This window comes from Panicum virgatum, chromosome 8N, assembly GCF_016808335.1.
Source record: "Panicum virgatum strain AP13 chromosome 8N, P.virgatum_v5, whole genome shotgun sequence".
Taxonomy (NCBI): domain Eukaryota; kingdom Viridiplantae; phylum Streptophyta; class Magnoliopsida; order Poales; family Poaceae; genus Panicum; species Panicum virgatum.
This window is the reverse complement of record NC_053152.1, coordinates 8,398,066-8,412,893: the sequence shown is the minus strand read 5'-3', so window position 1 is coordinate 8,412,893 and position 14,828 is coordinate 8,398,066. Positions and strand designations below refer to the sequence as shown.

At 42.8% G+C, this 14,828-nt stretch overlaps 1 long non-coding RNA gene and 1 pseudogene across 1 annotated transcript; both read left to right on the top strand.

Moving 5' to 3' along the window:
• The first annotated feature begins 1,229 nt into the window (after nt 1–1,229).
• On the top strand, nt 1,230–9,917 carry LOC120684741 (annotated as a pseudogene).
• On the top strand, nt 6,628–8,281 carry LOC120686645. Its single transcript, XR_005680288.1, has 3 exons — nt 6,628–6,719; nt 7,785–7,930; nt 8,066–8,281. It is a non-coding gene; the product is annotated as an uncharacterized LOC120686645 (long non-coding RNA).
• Nucleotides 9,918–14,828: the final 4,911 nt, after the last annotated feature.

The following is a 14,828-nucleotide window of genomic DNA, read 5'->3' as shown; positions in this document are numbered from 1 at the left end:
GAAGTCTATTTGCAAAACTTTTTGCATAGATGGGTTGTAAATCGCGAGACGAATCTAATGATGCTAATTAATCCATATTTAATCAATAATTAGCGGATGGTTACTGTAGCATCACTGTTGCAAATCATGGATTAAGTAGGCTCATTAGAATCGTCTCGCGATTTACAGCCCATCCATGCAAAAAGTTTTGTAAATAGACTTCATTTAGTACTTCAAATTAGCAAGATTCCGTTTCACTTTAATGCGTTTACGGCTTTTTTTGCAAAAAACTGTAAAGATCTAAACAGGGCCTAACCCTTCCCATCAAAAAAAAGAAAAGAAAACCTGACTCCTTGTGTCCAGGCTGCTACCTCCCTTGTCCTCATGGGCTGCTGGCTGCTGCACCTTCAATCGCATCAGGACCAAGCCTGGTCGAGAGTACGGGAATCCGTTAATGGCAGGTGCCCGATGGTGCTTGCAGAGGTGGTGTGCATGATTGCCTCTGTTGGATTCTTGATGACCAATCGGCTCTGCTGATAAAAGTATGATATAAGTATACATGATCTGAACATTATGAATTAACATGAGCTGTCTAGAGATTATATTTGGTATATTACGAACCTTGGAAAAATATTGGTCCTCTCCCATTTTTGCAGAATCATCACTGTAGCATCACTGTTATAAATCATGGATTAAGTAGGCTCATTAGATTCGTCTCGCGATTTACAGCCCATCCATGCAAAAAATTTTGTAAATAGACTTCATTTAATATTCCATGCATGTGTCCAAACATTCGATGTGACGTTTTTTTTGCGTTTACAGGGTTTACGGATTGTGATCTAAACAGGGCCTAATTACTACCTCCATTCTCAAATAGTATGTCATGTTTCGGACAAGCTAGTTAGTTAATTTTAAAGCTGATTAGCTTGTATTAAACATCTTTAGAACAAAGGCAGATTATGACAAGACTACAAGAGCACGTGAACGACACTGTAGAAAAGTAGGATGCGTATAATGTGGTCGATGTATTGTATTGAGTCTCTAGGACGAATATGTAGGAGTACATGGCTTGGAGGGCAAGTTGCCTCTCCTAGAGATAAGGAAGGTTATTCCGGGATTACAATCAATTCTAAACTAACCATATTCGGAGTTGCCTAATATACTCTAACCCCCCCTCCGACAGTCGTAGCGGTAGCAACACAAACGGTCAGACTGGAGAACAATAGAGACGTATTCCCCCTATAGTCGGAATGCCGGTGCGAAAGCTTTGACTGGAGACTCATGCAGATGATAGCCCTTTAGTGCCATAGTAGCCGAAGTCGAAGTGGACGTGGTCGAAGCCGTGGAGGGGGCGCGGGTCGAAGCGTCGTCGAGGTGCTCGAGTACACAAACTCAGCAGCTTCTTGCCGAAGACAGCAGCCGGACTGTGCGGCAGATGACGATGGTAGACGGCGCGGTTTGCGGCTTAGGTCACGCTCAGAACAGGGGTGGTGACGGCGCAGGTTGCAGCAAGTGTCGCGCTCAGATCAGAGGTGGTGACGACGTCTTCCTTCAGGAACATCGACGGCGTTGTCCGCGCGAGAACGGCTCGAGGTGCGAAGGCGGATCGAGCGCCTGCTTGACGAAGACTGGCGGATCTTTCTTGTCTTTCTAATCTTTCTCCCCTTCGAAATATGTCACAAACTTTGCTGCCATAATTTCGAAATAATTTCTAACACTTGCGAAACGAGGAGTCTTTCATTACTTAGTTTATTCACATGATCAAGTCATGCAAAACAATGGGAGTACCATTTCCTCATTTTATTTCAAGAGCTCATCAGAGTTCTTCTTACTGTTACGCTTTCAAAGAACTCATAAGAGTTCTTCATATTGCTATAATTTTGCAAGTCATGCTTGCAATCTTTACTTTTGGTTTATATACCACTTTCTTTTGTCCTTCGACTATTTCCAAGTCACTATCCAACATGACACTATTGAAGTGCATGAGTATTACTGGGATAGCTTAAAAGGCTCCCCCAGACTTCTTCTCTTTTCTGTGATACTCAAATAGTACATGAGTTATCACAAACTTTCCCTGCCATGCAGGACATGAACAACTTTGCTAATTCACATGTTTAATTCAACGTTGGTCGAATTGAACATGCATCTTATTCATTTCAACCATTGTCTTTACTATTGAAGGACAAAAAAACATTTTATAGTGACAAAACTTTAGTCACAATGAATAAAATATGCATATATACTTTCTTTTCTGATTAAATCTTCCCGTGGGTTCCAATTTAATCAGAAAATTTAACAAATCTCTATATTACAAAAAATTTAGTGAGAGGAAAACCAAAAACCTTTCCGAATAAGTTTCATCTCTTTTCCATATCAACTAAAAATCTGAATGGAACAAGCACTCTTCTTTCTTAACCTCAACTATACAGCTGAGTAACCTCAAAACTTTACCTGTAACATTGATCGGAATCAACTTTTGTTTGTTAATTTCTCTCTACTTGGGAAGAATTGTATGTCTTAATTTAATGATGGTCAAACTTAAAATATACAACTTTCCTTTACTTTCAATTCTATATCACCGTTGGGCAGAAATAGAACACATGACCAGAATAAAAAATTATAATATTGCCATCATCAACTTTGGTCAGAAAATGACAACATCATAACAACCTTTCTTTGACTTACAACAGCGGAAGCTTTTCTTAACCTTAAACTTACAGGCTGCCTTTTTCCACAGGGAAAAACTCATCTGAGTTTATCTTTTTTTATTGCAGCGGAGAACTTTTCTTTCTTTCATAAGCTTTTCTTTGTCTGTCACTATTCTCTGAAAAATTGATCACTTTGATGCAAAAAGGTTAGAGATCTAACATTGGACTTAATATTATAATGAAATTATAATATTGTTATTATCAATGTTGGTCAGAAAATAACAATACCATAATTAACTTTAAACCAATATTTTTCTACTCCTCTATTTAAATTGTCCCGTTGGTTCTAATTTAAATAGAGGATGAAACTTTTACTTTGCAGCGGAAACAAGAAAAACTTACTTATGCAGAAGCTATAGTACTATAAACTTTAATGTTCTCTAAAACAAATTATCCCGTTGGTTCAAATTTGTTTAGAGATCAAAACTATGCAAAATTCATTGGAAGAAAAGTTTCTGAAAAAGAATAAAACAATTTGCAAACTTTACTGTTAAAGTGGCCCATCTAAAAAATCGGCCCGCGGCCTGCTTGCGCGCGACGCGCTCCCCGTGCCCAGGCCGCAACCTGGGCCTGGGCCGGGAAAGCTCGCCCCCTCCTTAGCCCAATTTGGCCCGAAGCCGCTTAGGCATTCCAGACCGTCGGAGGACATCCATCCGACGGGTGCCCGTCATTTTCGCCAGAGCAAAACGGCCTTCGGCCGGCTCCCGGTAACCCTAGATCACTCCCTTCTCCCCTTTCTCTCACGATCCAAGCCGGCACCGGTGGCAGCTTTCGCCGGCGCTCGACCAGGTCCGGTCACAGGTGCCATGGGCGGTGACCCGAACCCCTTTCTCTTTCTTTTTCCCTGAGCACACCGAGCGGCGGCCGGAGGAGATGGCGCCACCGCGGGCCCCCTAGCCGGCGTGGGCTCTCGCCTTGGTGAGCGCGCCGCCGTCAAGCGGCTCCGGGACTGTGCCCTGGGCCCCGAGTGCGCGCGTTGAGAGGATCCTTCCTCTAGCACAGCGGCTAGCGTCTTTCCTGCCGGTGGCAGCCGTGCGCCGGCGAGCCGGCGCCTCTCGTACATTTGCGGCGCAGCGCTGGAGCTACGGTGAGCCAGGGCTCATGGGTCTTCCCACGCGGCTCCGTCCGGCGGTGGAGGTGAGTCCCACCTGCCTCGATCCCCTAGGGTTAGGGTCTTTGCTCTTTTGATTCGATTCGAAATCGAAATTCTTTCTTTCCTTTATGTGATTCTTTCGATCCGAGGACAGATCCATTCCCAAATCGATCTACTTCGATAGATCAGCTAACTGATACCATTGTTAGAATATTTTGGATCAACTAGTAGTAGATCGAGTGGGAGTACTCACTGATTCTTGAGGGACTCGACCTGGCCATCACTAGTTCGCTGGGGAAGGACTGCTCTAGGCAGCGACGCGGGGTGCAGAGGCATCGCGGTGGCGATGGCGAGGTCGGTGAGGGCCGTTGACGCAGCGGGTCGCCAGAGTTGTGGAGGGCGGCGCCGGTGGTGCATCCCGTCGCTGACAGCCCTTCTCTACATCGGATTAGGGTTATGGGCGGTGGGGAACTGACAGCCCGATCAGGATGCGAGTCAAGGGCCCAGTTTGCCATTGGGCCAACTGGCGGAGATCAATACTAATAGTTTATTAATTTGCAGGCAACTGCTGGACTACGACTTATTGGAGAGGAGAAATCAGGAGAAATTCTTGAAGCGGTAATTTCACCTTTACCTTATCTTCATAGTAATTGCATTGTCTTAAACATGTGCTAGATATTGAAATACTATATGCTTGCAGGTTCGCGATCTTGTCTACCGCAAGAGCAAATTCCAGTACAACCCTAAATGGATCGCTATCCTTGAGGGATCTCAGGAGGGCTCTTACATGTGGGTAAGGAATTACTTATTTACTGAAAAGATAGATATAGTTTATTTCATACCAAGAGTATACTGACAAGAGGCTTCTACACCGAGGGAGCTCTTCCGTTGGACAGCCGCATCGAGATCAAATTATCCATTCGCCTTGCCTCCGTGACTCTCCGTGGAAAAATAAACTAAAACTACCCTATCTTACACCCCCACCCGCCTTTCCATCTGCAACAACACCCCACCACAGCCACCGCCTCCACCCACCTCCCACGGTCGGCGGCAGATCGCCGCCTCCACCCATCTCCCACTCTCGGTAGCCGCTCGTTTCCTCACTGCATCGTTGGCACACACCACCTGTCCAGCCCACCCTGCCTCACCAGCCACTGCACCGCTGCCTCAAAACCACTCCATCATTCTCCGTCCCCGCCCCATCCCTCTCCACCTAATGTCCTTCACAGCCCACCACCACGCCCAACCGACCTGCACCCCCATATTCCGTTTTAAGTCCGAGGGATTTGGTCCCTCTGCTTCTCCATCCCAACCCAACCAAACCCAAAAACATTAATGGATGGGCAGGGGCGTAGCCAGGGGGGCGGACAGGGGCCTGGCCCCCTATGGTTCCCAATTTTACATTGGAAATTTGAAGTTTGATTAAATTTTTATATAAATTAGTATGGTTGGCCCCCTCTAATAATGGAAAAAACAACTTCATGGCTCCGCCCCTGTGGATGGGCAGAGTTCTCTTTGTGCTCATATGATGGAATTACAAAAAAGGCTTTCGAGATAGGGTTAATTGGAGAGGCCTCTTCATGTAGCTTTTGGGTACTGATAATTGTATTTTTTTCTTCTACATCATCATTTCTGCACATCATTTTTAAAGTTTTGATTTAATATAATCATTTTGTGTTGACTTTTCAAACTTATGGTAATTATGACAGATTGCCCTGAACTATCTATTGGGTAACCTTGGAGGTGACTTCTCAAAGACCGTAGGTGTGGTTGATCTTGGAGGTGGATCTGTCACTATACCACAGCCCCAATATCCCATCAGACATCAGTCGCTATAAGTAGATAAATACCGATGAACCATCAGTCGGTAAAAAGTTCTAACCAACAATCTGTCGGCATTTCAATAGTTCCCGACTGAGTATGAGTCGGTACAAATATTTACTTATAGCGTTGAATGATCAGACGGCAAAAATTGAAAATTAGATCCAACTATCCGTCGGCATTGTCATACTGGGCCTTGGGCAACAGGCCCATGACCGAAGCCAACCGCCCAGGATATGTTTGCATCTCGAACCCTAGCTTGTCCTGAGCCCCTCACTCTACAGCCGCCGTCGATGCTCGCCAAGGGCCTTGGCCCCGTGCTTCCACCGGCCGAAGAAGCCCCTCGCCGCCGGTCGCCATTGAGGCCCCTTGCCGCTGTTGCCCTGCTGCGTGGACGGCCGAAGGAGCCTCGCGCCGGCTCTGGCCGAAGGAACCATGCGTTGCCGGCCGCCGCCGTGGCCCTGCGACACTGCCGGCCGATGGAGCCCCGCACTGCCGCCGGCCCAAGGAGCCATGCGCCGCTGGCCGCTGCAACCGAAGAGGCCCCTCGATGTCGGGGCCCTGCGGCGCCCCCACCGTAGAGGGCCTACGCCGCCTGCCACCGCCGAATAGGACCCACGTTGCGTCGCAACCCATGCTGCCGACCGGCGGAGAGCAAACAAGCTGCCAGCCGCTCAAGGTAGATGTACGCCATGTGCCCTCCCTTGAGCCATCCCCTTCCTTGCTATGTGGATCTGACAAATTGTGTGTTGGTGAAGTTGCCTCCTCCTTGATGAACTGGTAGACACCTTTGCTTTGTGTTACAAACTTAAGGCTATTCATCAGTTGTATCACTATCGTCATGTTGCGGGAAAATCAGTGTATCTTTTGGAATTCAGTTTAGGATGAGCACAGGTGTGATGATATTATTCGCCCCTTTGTAACTCTTCTTTCTTTCTCAAGTGCACAAAGCACAGAATTTGCCGTAGCTGCTATTTCTTTCTGCTAATTCATTTGCGATGGATAGCTGGTACTTCTAGTTAATTTGTTCCATTCTCACAGACATCCATCCCTCTTGTTGCAGCTGCCACCAATGAAGATGACATTGAACTTGATGGCACTGAGCATGTGCTGGAGGAGTAAGATGAAACTGCTGCTGTAACTTCATTTTTGTCATTTCCTTTCTGAAAAATCTGACATTTACTGCTGATTTCATTCATTTGCACCGACTTTTGGGATTGCCCTTCTTGTGTTTGTGCCCCCATGGACATATATTCTGATTGCCCTGTACTGAAATTTAAAATGTTACCAATAATTGACTCTTTTACTAGGCAATATGTGCTTGTATACTACTTTAGGAATCACTTTAAGATGTATAGCATCCACTTCTTAACTACTGTATAGCAAGATGAGAGAAATTGGCTAGATCTTGTATGAGTGTCAACAAAATTGTGCTACGCAGTTTTCTTTGTTTTGAAATTGAACTAATATGGTTAGTATAATACCAAAACATATATCTGCAACTTACCTTAGAGGTATGTAACTTAACTACTGTGGAATATCCTTTATCATTTATTATGGTTACTCTAAATCTATCTTTGCTCTTACCTTTACCATTCAATATTAGGACTCTATATCTGCAACTTTAACTGTCAATGTTTATTACTCATCAGGCCATCAATCACCTGACCAGACATGAGGAATATTGTCTGTTGTAGTGTTGTTATATTTGCATACCCTCTCCTAATGGTGAACAAATGATCCAGATACCCAGTACCCACCTTCATGCTTCTGGACACAATAGGATAATAAATAGATCTTGAATGTCATACTATCTAAAAAGATAAGTGATTAGACAGATCTTGAATGCAGGTATATATGATCTATACGTTGCTTGCAGCTTATTAGTTTAGTAGCCTCGCAAAAATGTAGCTCTCAGCTCAAAAGCACCATGGCATTAGTCTTTTGTGCATTTGAGTCTTGCAATGTTTGGTTCATCTTGCAATTCGTGATCATATCTGTCCTACCTTGGGCTTCTTTCATTTTATTCTTGCCAACTGTTTTGCAGGAATTTCATGTAGATGACAGCATGCTACACACATAATTTACTTATTTTATTTTTTTCATGACTTGGTTCATATAATGTGTGTTGTATACGTAATTTGATCTTAACTAAAAATCAGCTTGTTTGTATTGAATTTCAGGTAGTTCTAGGAGATGCTATGCAGCATGCTTGATGGTGTAAACAAGAAGCTGTTCAAAACTGTGTTTTATTCTGGATTTCCTAGAGATAAACTGTGATATCCATGGAGATACATTAAAAGGAGTCAAGTGTTCATTTGTGCTCCTGGTATATAGTTCTTTGGATTGTGGCTTATAGGCTGTGTCAGCTAGCTGCAACAACAGCCAGCAGTTTTGTAGATTAATTTTCACTCTTGCTTTTGTTCGTATAGTTAACTTTCAGCATACTTTTAACTTTGTTCAGGTGGGAGGTCTTAGAGGTGGCATGATGGTTGATCAACAAGTGGATCAGTGCTCATGGAGACTTCTATTTTGGGCGGAGACTTCTATTTTGGGCTGTGCTCATGGACACTTTTATTTTGGGCAGTGCTTATTTGGAATATCTAGGCTGGCTCCCCTTATTTTGTAAATGTGGCTGCTGCTTATACCGTGGCTGGTGACAAACCCAACATATGATCTAGCTAGTTTGACTTAGCACTGTGACAACAAATGATGTCTATGATGAACCTTTGCTGTTCAACCAATTATATATGTATTGGGTTCATATGAAAACTCTGAGCTCTATTATTTTAGTCAATTCCATGTTTGATATCTGTTGGCTTCAAATGAAAAACATGATCTATATATCTTTATTCAAGTGTGCTTGATATGTATTGTTCAAAAGATTGGTGTTGTATGGTCAATGAGAGATTAATTATATTATTTTTGTAGGGCAACAGACCGTCAGTCGGTATATCTATGTCAGTTGGCAAAAGTTATACCGATGCCACTTACAACGACAGATAGGTGCTGTCGGCATACATCTATACCGACTGATGGTCTGTCGGTACAACAGCTTTTACCGACTGACCTTCAGTCGGTGTATCGGGACTATGGTATAGTGCGTGCAGATGGCCTATGCTGTATCTGATGGTGCTGCTGCCAACGCCCCTGTGGTACCAGATGGGCAGGACCCTTATATTACCAAGGAATACCTCAAAGAAAAACAATACAATCTTTATGTCCACAGGTTTCATAGATGCATTTTATTAACATATTTTTGTGATCTGAAGTTGAAAATTTGTGTGCATTCACTGATGAGTTCACGTGTTTATGATGTTTGTTGCAAGATTTTTTCTACGGAAATAATTTTTCATACTGTCCATAAATAATCTTTATGCCTTTGCAGTTACTTGCACTATGGACTTTTAGCTGCTCGGGCAGAGATACTGAAAGAGAAAAACGGACCATTTAGCTACTGTATTCTCGGTGGATTCAGAGGTACGTGGCACAAAAATTGCCCCTCCCTGCTTTCACATCATAATATATGTACATGGACTTGAAAAAAATATATTAGCATTCCACTGTTTTGATTTATTACTTGCTGATGGGACTCTCTTACGACATCATGAAAGGTATATACACCTACAATGGCGAAGAGTACGATGCAACAGCTCCACCGGAAGGTGCGTCCTACGACAAGTGCAGAGATGTTGCAACTGCAGCCCTAAACCTGGGCGCCTACTGTGAGACAAAGAACTGCACCTTCAACGGCGTGTGGAACGGTGGCGGTGGCGCCGGCCAGGCCGACCTTTGGTGAGTTGGGACGTGGAGTACCTCTGCATGGATCTCGTCTACGAGTACACACTGCTCGTGGATGGCTTTGGTGAGTTGCAGCATCCATAAAACGTGCAATACGCTACGCTTTCCAACCTATGAAATGATACTTTTTGATGATTATGCAGCTTATCAAATATTATGAGCTAATAAAATATAAGTATGACTATGCAAATAATTCTGCTTTATTTATTTATTTCCCATGTGGATCGGATGTACTTCTATACCTGTGCTGACATGGCAACTTTTTCGCACAGGTTTGGAGCCGACCAAAGAGTTCTATGTTGACGCAGCGTGGCCCCTGGGCGATGCGATAGAGACCTTGTCATCCCAGCCGCAGCTGAACCAAATCGCATGATCGATAATGCTCTAATGAGGTGTCACTATAGATGTGATGACGACGTGGTTACGTACCACTAATGTTCAATAAGTATCAGCCAGCTATATGCTAATAACACATTTACAATAAAATCACTAGAGCTTATATATTCAAATCTCCCATTCGCTATTAACTAGTCTATCAACCTATGCTCTCGTACGAGCTAATTAGAATTAATATAAAAATAGACTTATAGCTAATAATTATAATTATCTATCTCATGTCCTCTTTCATTTATTAAATATTTTAACACATACTATAAAGTATATATTTATCATTATCTAATTGTAGTATATTTCATTTTGCATCACACCTCTAGGTGTATTTAATATATATACTTAACTGAACCATTTGTTCGTGAATTGGCATTATTATCTCTTCCATCATACATTAATACATGGTGACACATATTGTGGGTCCATATCTCATTCATTCTGCTTGAAGGAGGACCCACCAAACATATAGCATTTCCTCATGCTAGGATTATGCTTCACCAACCTGCTAGTGCTTATTATCAAGCAAGGACATCAGAATTTTTACTAGAAGTGGAAGAGTTACACAAAGTTTGCGAAATGGTCACAAGGGTTTATGCATCTAAGAGCAGGCAAACCTTTTTGGGTTGAATCCGAAGACATGGAAATGGTTGTTTTTATGTCAGCAGACGAAGCCAAAGATTTTACCTATTTTTAAATTAAAAATAATATATATAATATATTAGTAATGATATAAATAGTAATTTTGAAATTTATATTGGTGCACTTTAATACTTTGTTATAATTATATAATTTAGATTTAGGTTTATGGGCTACTTTAACTTTTAATAATGATATAATTGGATGATTTATATGCAAAATTAGGGGGGGGGGGCTATTTGCATCATTTTAATAATAGCATAGGTGAGCAATTTACACGATGATAATAATAATGGCAGAAGTAGGTAATTTACATACATATGTAGGGTTACTTTAGTCTAAGTAGGTAGGTAATTTACATATATGTTTAGGGTTACTTTACTCTATTTTCAAACTGGCAGATGTGGCTAATTTATTAGGATGGCCGGATGTTTTTGATATTTGTGACAATTTTTAAATTTTTTTTAGAGTGTCCACCTAGAATCTTAGATGTCTTCGTGAAGGTTTAAAAGGAGCATTCCATTAGTAATAGTAAGATTATCCGTGGACATTGCTATTCTGCCACATTCTGTTCCGACTGTTCGGTCCATTGTATGCTATTTAGTATAAGGGTTAATATTGAGTGTACTTACAATACTAAAACACACGGTTGTAGTGATAGTTCATGTAGAAGTTTTGGTCGGATCTTGCCACCGTTGCGATTTACACTAGTCCAGTGACCAATGTTGAACGTCAGACCAGGTAGCATTCTATTACCAACATAAATGCAGCCAGCATAAATCTTTCCCTGCTGGCGGGCAGCTTCGGTTTTAAGCTGCCCACACTATTTGAGAACTCTTTTTTTTAAAAAAAACTCCTGCTATTATGGAAAGTATATTGTTCATACATGACCGCTAGGGACATCAGCTTAACCCAGGATAGGAACTACAGGACAGAAAAAAGAAGCAACTACCAATACAGAAACAATGTAAGAGACAGCACTACTGAGCCTGAAAAGATAAATGAAAATGAGAGAGAATGAGCTCCAGAGAGCCTAATTATTTTTTTTTGAAATATTATGTTTTTGAAGAATGCGTTGATGTCTGGAAAAAACATTATATATTCGAGCGTGGTGTGTGGCGCGGGTGCTGCTGCAACCCACTATGTGGGGGGGCAGCGTGGGGTGCAGTCTGGGTGGCAGCCCTCATCCTCCTGCTCGGCTGGCCTGGTCGCCACCGCTGATAGCAATGCCGCTACAGCAGTGCCGATGCAACCGCCCCTTGCCGAGCTTGACTTTTGGACGGTCCAGCTCCCCGCCACTACGTGAGAAACACAGATTTGTAACGGGCATGGATGGCCCTTCCGTAACGGGCCTAGCAACCATTACTGTTATCGGGTTACAAGTGACAGTATAAAGGTAACGGGCGCATGCCCGTTACACAGAGCACATAATCGTAACGTGCTCTAAACCTGGCCCATTACAAAAAGCTGTGACCCGTAACACAAACTTGAGTTTTCTGTGGGCCCACAGAGCAAAATTGTAATGTGTGTCTGTCAAACACCGTTACAAATACTTATATTTTGTAACGCCATGCTAACAAAGACCGTTACCTTTTATAATATAGGAAACGGTAGTTGTACGGAGCCCGTTACAATATGTGGTTATCCATGACCAAAGCGTGTCTTACATGGTCCCACTTGTCATATTTGGTAATGGTCAACTTGTGAAACCCGTTACCATAGATTTATATAGGTAACGCGCATTTAGGAAAGCCCGTTACAAACAGGTGTTACCCATAACCAAAGCGTCTTTTTCTGGTCCCACTGGTCAGATATGGTAACGGTTGTCAACATAGGCCTGTTACTGAAATAGAATATAGGTAACCATTGTTTTGTAATACCCGTTACAAATAGATGCTACCATTGACCATGCGTCTCTATCTGGTCCCACTTGTCAGTTTCCATAATAGTTTATGTTTAACACCCGTTACCATAATATTATATAGGTAATGCGTCATTTTGGTGCCCGTTATCTATTATGTTTTAGGTAACGGGTTTTATTTGATGCCCGTTTCAAGCTCGGTGATGTTTGTAACTCGCTTTAGTTATTGCCTGTTACACATATATCTGCCACCCCAGCATTTGCCGCTTTTCTGGCTGCATCCTGAAACTAGTCAGGATTTGGCAGCCACCAGCAGACATCAGAGATCACACAACAAGCACATACACATCAATCACACATATATATACACATCAAGCACATATATAGATACACATGTACACATCATCAAGTTACACATGTACACATGTACACTGCTGGTTACAAGTTACAAGTATCAAGTTTAAAGGACACAGATTCTGAGCATCTAGAATGAACTCACGCGGCGGCATCTGCTGTAGGATCATAGAATCAGCCCTTTGGGTCGATGATCTCCTTAAGAATGAATTTGGCCAACATCCCCTGGACCATCCTTACTGCATTTTGATCTAAATGTTTGCTTGGTTTATAATCCTGCATAATACAATTATTGATAATACAATTAAATATCTGTTTCTGAATTGAAATGCAGAATGTGAGCAGAGACAAGGCTGATCAGTATATATACTTACAGAAGCCTTTTTCACATTGCACATGTCACACAGTAGCTCGTACATGTTAAATGCAACATAGAATCCACACGCCGTGCTCTCCGACGGCTGCTGAGTGCACTGCATGAAGAAGGTACAAAAATGACAAAGTTAAGGCGGTACAAAACACATATGAAGGCACTTTTAAAGAAAAACCGGGCTGTTACCGGGATATCTGTCTTGTGTGTGAGTTTAGGTTTGTTTTTTTGATTTTTTTCCATCTTAGGATCAATGTACTCAGAATAGGCCCTGCAAGATCAGCGATATTGATTAGAAACATTAAGAGATGAAATTTTTGTGAACAAAGCCTACAATATTCTTACTAGTTGACAACAGTTACTACATCCTTGAATTTTCGCAATGGAAAACCTTTAGAAGAATCCAAATACCATACCACATTCCACTTCATCGCAATGATGACCAGTACCCAGTGGCTACCGGTGTTGAAGGCACCGACCACGTAGTCGTGATTCATAGCCTTTTTAATTGCTTGAATCACATCATTGCTATTGAATTGAACCACTGTAGCCGAGAAAATTTGTGGGTCCAAAACGCCAACATTGCATTTCATCTCCTCAGCCAGTTTCATCATTTTCCTACAAATAAATAATTTCTTAGCATGAGCTTGTTTGTAAAGAATTAAAGAATTTTTTTTAGATTGAAGGGACTTACAATGTCTAGCACCTCAACAAGCCAACATCCAGACTGTCCAAGTTGAAAAGGTCATACAAGTCATTGAATCCTACTGTCAATTGCAATTCACCGTCAGTATCAAAGCAGGATGCAGGCACCTTTGCAGAAATTTCAATAGTACCATGTAGACTTTTTTGCATGACAAAAGCATGCAAGCCTTCACAACTTTCCCGAGCAATCTTTAGAGCCTCTTCTGACAACATAGGCTCACCAGGCTTGTATTTTGGATTAGCCATAGTCCAAGCAGCGCCAACGTCCATTTTTCTAGTCTGATGTTGGTCCATCTGCTGCTGTTGTTGTGGCTTGTGTAGCTGCGTTGTTTGGTTGAGCTGCTGGGTTGGAGTTTGGCTGAGCTGCTGCTGATTGGTTGGATTTTGGCTTTCTATTAGCTGCTCCAACTGATTTTCAGGCTGATGTGGCCCCATTTTATTTTCAGGCTGCTGGCTGAGGTGCGGCTTCTGCTGAGCCTCCTTTTGCTGACGCGGAGCTAAAGTAGCTCCATCTGAACCTGTACAAGCTGATGTTGTTGCAGAGTTTGGATCTCTAGACCTGGGTGGTACAAGAATTCTATGTCTTGGCCACTGTATGTGTTGCAAGAGAGAATCACCTATGGTTATGATTTCAACCCCTACTGGGATAGGAAGTTTAACGTGCCTTGCATTGGGCCACACGTAAGTAGGTTGGACCACTGCATACCCACTCTGCACCAGTACTGTATGGCAAGTCTATTGATTTGGATAGACCGTGGCTAATGCGAGTTCAATGTCACATCCGCCGCAATCCACAAGACTGCACTTAGTTGGCTCTGTCAGCTACTCTATTGTGTCCGGCTCATCAGGTGGTGGACCATCATTTTGGTCCTCGTCAATGTGCAAATCCTCCTCACACCTACTGTTGTTTCCAGTTTGGGTGAGGCATAGACCATCCGGTATGTGCACGCCTGCAACTCTCAGCAACTCCATAACTTTGGTGATTGCTTCTCCAACGATCTCTTCCTTGTCCACATCAGACCTCCTCCTCTTTTTCTTCCTGTACATTCCAGCACACTCTTTGCCAAACCCTTTACCCCAACCAAGTGAACTTGACACGCCTCGCACCAG